Below are 4917 nucleotides of genomic sequence, written 5' to 3'. Positions count from 1 at the left end.
GCAGACAGCAGATGCCAGTCGGCAGCACCCAGGGACTCCATATGAAAGGGGCCCCAGTTCAGTGGGGATATTTGAGCCGAGCTTCGAGCTGCAGGTCTCGAACTTCGGTGAACATCAGAATCTCCTGGCAATGCAGTTTTCTAGGCTTCGGGTCTTCGGACCAGAGGCTGCCATGGAGTCCAGGAATCTGAACACTTAGCGAGCTGCATGTGGGCTTCTGAGGCGGTGTTCTTGAGAGTGTTCTAGGGGTCTAGGCCTCAGTGTTCCAGAGACAGTGTCTTTAGATTAAGTTGAAAACCACTCCCCCTTTCACTCACATCCCTCCTCCATTCACTCATCCAGCCAGTCGGCAAACCCTTACTGAGCACCCACCTGTAGCCAGCGTTGCACTGAGAATAGAAAGATAAGCCAGACCCCGACTCTCCCCTTGCCAAATGCATGGTACAATTTGGGAGCTTACAACTTTCTGTCTAATAGAACAAGGCATGAAAGCAGCAGGTTAAAGAGACGGGCTGCTCACTAACTTACTGGCTGTGATGGTTAATACTGAGTGTCAACTTGATTGGATTGAAGAATACAAAGTATTGATCCTGGGAGTGTCTGTGAGGGTGTTGCCAAAGGAGATTAACGTTGGAGTCAGCGGGCTGGGAAAGGCAGACCCACCCTTAATCTGGGTGGGCACCATCTAATCAGCTGCCAGAGCAGCTAGAATAGAAGCAGGCAAAAAAATTGTGAAAAGAGAGACTGACCTAGCCTCCCAGCCTACATCTTTCTCCCATGCTGGATGCTTCCTGCCTTCGAACATCAGACTCCAAGTTCTCCAGTTTTGGAACTCAGACTGGCTCTCAGCCTGCAGATGGCCTATTGTGGGACCTTGTGATCATGTGAGTTAATACCTAATAAACTCCCCTTTTTATGTATATCTATTCCATTAGTTCTGTCCCTCTAGAGAACCCTGACTAATACAGCGACCCTAGGAAAACAGCTAAGCCTTCCTCTGCCATGCTATTATTACAATGGTAATAATAACGGAACGTGCTGCTGGGGGTTATCAGGAAGATTAAACAGGGTCACGGACGGGAAGCTCTTGGCTGATGCCTGGCACACAGCAGTTTTCAATAAACAGTGGTAATTCCATTTCAGGTGGAATTTGCTTTCTTTTTTTTTTTTTTTTTTTTTGAGATGGTCACGCTCTGTCGCCAGGCTGGAATGAGGTGGCGCGATCTTGGCTCTCTGCAACCTCTGCCTCCTGGATTTTCCTGCCTCAGCCTCCCGAGTAGCTGGGACTACAGACGTGTGCCACCATGCCCGGCTAATTTTTGTATTTTTAGTAGAGATGGGGTTTCAGGCTGATCTCGATCTCCTAACCTTGTGATCCACCTGCCTCAGCCTCCCAAAGTGCTGGATTACAGGTGTGAGCCACTGCGCCTGGCTGGAATTTGCTTTCGATATTTAGGATATTTAGCTTCCTCTTTAATCATCCAAGTCATCTCACTGTTAGAAAAAAATTTTCTATACTTTGCTTTTTGTATTTCTTTTCAGTTCAAGGGTCCCTTTTCCTAGGATGCCTTGGGCTGGGGCGTGACTAATCCTTCTCTAAGCAAGTCTGTGGCCATGTCCTCTCTTGAGAGAGCGGCTGAGAGCTCAGGCCCTGGTGCCAGATGGGTTTGAATCTGGTTCCAGCTGTGTGGCCATGGGCAAGCCACTTCACCTCTCCGAGCCTAAGGACAGTATGTACTGTTGAGGTGTTATATAAGGGGAGATCTACAAAGCTTATCTAGGTACACATTCAGCAGTCATAAACTATTAGCGACAATTCTTCATTCACTGAATAGATATTTGTTGAGCACCTACAATCTGCCACACGTTGGACTTTACACCAGAGACATAGCAGTTCATTCAAAAACAGACCCAACAATAAGTAAACAAAAACAGACATAGATATGTCAGGGTGCTGAGCACCATGAAGAAAAATAAAGCAGGGGAAGGGATGGGTGGGGGTATTTAACTAGGACGCTGCAGGAAGTCCTATTGCAAATGGGCTGTTTGAGCAGAGCCCTGAATGAAGGCGGGAGAAGGGAGCCTCTCTGTGATGCCTCCTGACCAGGGTCTGGTGGTGGGAGAGACTGGGACCGTAGCCCCGCATTGGCAGCAGGTCTTCCACGATGGGGTGTTCCTCCCAGCTCCCCGCCTCCCTCCTCCTGCTTCTGCTCCCTTTTGGCAACCCCAAGAGGCTGAGAATGTCCTTGGCCACGCTGCTCCCTGGAGCCAGGGCTGTCTCCCCAAGAAGCAGTCCAGTCTTCCCCGTGGAGCTCATGACAGTATTCCCTGGGAACACAAGCCGCGGGGAGGAGACGCCCCAGGAGTTAACAAAGGCACTGAACTATTTAGCTTAATCTCTGACTTCTCTCTCTTGACCTCTCCTCCAACCAAGTAGATAAATGGCCTCGCTCTGTTCAGTGCTTGGCTCGGGTCACAATAAATCAGCTGGCTGTGTATGCGTGCACGCTCACTCTCCCAAGCTGAGGCCAGCCTTCCTGTGATAAACCACCAGTATTTATTCCAGTCTGTCCTGTGTGTGTCCTGGAAACAGAACTAATTTGGGGTTGGGGTGTGTTTTCAGGTTCATGCTCTGCTCTTCTTATCCCCTAGAGTCTGACAGAGCTAAGCCAAGCCAGAGTTACGCTGACACACAAAAATGACACAGGCTAAATCACAAACCCTGCAAAGGCTGCTGAGTTTCATCATCCCCATCCCAAAGGCAAGCCCCTCTTCCCTTGAGTAAGGATACCTAATGTGTGTCAGGGGATTCACCAGACGCAGACAGGAACCAAACCCCATCCTGCCCTAGAAGAGCCTGCAGGCTGGTGAGGAGGGCAGACAACTTTCACCCAGGACAAAAGTTGCTAAGAGAATAAAGAGACATCACATTTTGCCGAGTACTCACTATGCACCAGGAGTTGTTCTAAGATCCCAGTTAGCAGTAACACATTTAAACCTCAGAGCAGCTCAACATGGTAGAGGTGTCTTCCCATCCACAATACTGCACTGACACCAGACAGCCTGGGAGGGCTGTGGGAGCCAGACTGGGTATGACTCTGTGGCCTGGGGTCAGATGTCTGCAGCTTCCCAGAGAAGAACACACTTGACTGAGCCTTGTTGGGGTGAAGAAGCACCTGACAAGTGGAAAATAATTCCAGGCAGAAGGACCAGTGTGGGCCACGAAAGGCACGTGTGGTCCTGTGGTGTACTCTCACTCACCCAGGTCCTATTATCGTGCCCATTTTCAGAGATCAGTGAAGTTGAGCAAGTTGCCCAGGGATGCACAGGAGGCACTGTTCAGATTTCCACTCCTGGTCACCAACCACTGGGTCTACTGCCTCCAGACAATGCAGGTCACAGGGGCACATCATATGGGGCCTCCTGGAAGGCTCGTTCTCGTCTCAGATGTCAGGAGGCACGGCCCAGAATGTGCAGGGCCCCGAGATCTGTGCTCAGCGGCTTGGACTGGAGGCTGAGTAGACCAGCTGTAAGCAGGCTCTGGAGGCTATCGCCCCAGTAGCCCTAGTGGCTTAGCAGGAAGACCACAGCCTGCACCCGCCACACACTTCCAGACCCCACACCAGGGGCCCCTGAAAGGGGACAGGATGTGCCTCTGGACTTGCAGACACCCACCCCCCAAGACAGTCCTCCAGGGGCCCATCAATCCCCACAGCCTTTCCTTCTTCCTCAAGGGCCTCCGCCCTCGAGAGGGACCTTTTCGTGAGAAAACAGAGCTGCCTTACCCCACCCAGTTCCCCTTCCACACTGGGAAAGCAGGGCTCAGACCGCAGGGAGGGATGGAGAAGGGAGAGCTTGGAGGCTGTTGGAATGAACTGGGCTGGGGGTGAGGGGCATTCCTGTAAAAGAGGACTCGAGGCCTCCAGGGGCTGGGGCAGGAGGCAGTCAGGCTGCTCGAGATTCTGGCCACTTGGCTCAGTCATGTTTCAGAGCCTCGGCTTCCTCACCTGTAACGTGGGGACAGTGGTCGTTCCTTGAGGCACGCCAGGAGGGGAGAATGAAGCGGAATATGGAAAGGGACTGCCGCTGTTCCCGGTACAAGGAGTTTGGGTGGCGGATCCCCGAGGACCTATTTATTGTTAGTATGAGCCATGACAGCAATCATCTAGCAATGCCTTCTGCCGCACGAGACCAGAATGGCAGACACGGTGGAGAAAGGCAGCCCTGGTTGTACTCAGAGGCACGGGGCTGTTTTCCTTCTGCTGGTGGCTGCGGCTGGGGGTGGAGGGGGCGGGTGGGGGCTGAGCTCAGCTCTTAGCTGGAGATGTCTCAGCATCTGATGTGACACTGCTGTTGTTTTTGGCTTCACATCCAAGACTCTTTCGTGGCTAATTACTCACTGTCTTGGGAGACTGGCCCAGGAGCCTGAGAAAGGAGAGAGGAGAGAGAGTGCCGGTTTCTGTTTTGCAACCAGTTAAGGAGGCAGCAGTGCTGGGACCCATGGACCTGGCTGGAAGGAATAAAGTCTTTTGCATGCTCTCAGCTTTATTGAGCTATGATCTATGTACAATAAAATTCACAGTTTGGATAAACCTACTAAAAACCTACAAAACTCATAAAACCAAAAAATCACCACCCCCATCAAGATTTAGAATCTCTCCAATAACTTTTCCTCTTGCCCTATCTGTCAATACCCACTCTGCCCTAACTAATCACCAATCTGCCTTCTGTCACTATGTGTTGGTTTCACCTTTTCTAAAATTTTATATAAATGAAATCATCTAGGATGGACTCTTTTGCATCAGACTACTTTCATGCAACAAAATGTTTCTAGATTCACCTACATTGTTGAGTGAATCACAGGTCCATTTCTTTTTTTTTTTCTTTTGAGATGGAGTCTTGCTTTGTCGCCCAGTC

General features: G+C 50.7%; 1 long non-coding RNA gene across 1 annotated transcript; it reads right to left on the bottom strand.

Annotated features, from left to right (window-relative positions):
• Positions 1–1823: 1823 nt before the first annotated feature.
• On the bottom strand, positions 1824–4082 carry LOC115837247. Its single transcript, XR_004032275.1, has 3 exons — positions 4008–4082; positions 2948–3176; positions 1824–2583 (listed from the first exon to the last, which is right to left on the bottom strand). It is a non-coding gene; the product is annotated as an uncharacterized LOC115837247 (long non-coding RNA).
• Between the last annotated feature and the right edge of the window lie 835 nt (positions 4083–4917).

The sequence above is a fragment of the Nomascus leucogenys genome, chromosome 2, assembly GCF_006542625.1.
Source record: "Nomascus leucogenys isolate Asia chromosome 2, Asia_NLE_v1, whole genome shotgun sequence".
Classification (NCBI taxonomy): domain Eukaryota; kingdom Metazoa; phylum Chordata; class Mammalia; order Primates; family Hylobatidae; genus Nomascus; species Nomascus leucogenys.
This window is presented reverse-complemented; position numbering and strand designations above follow the sequence as displayed.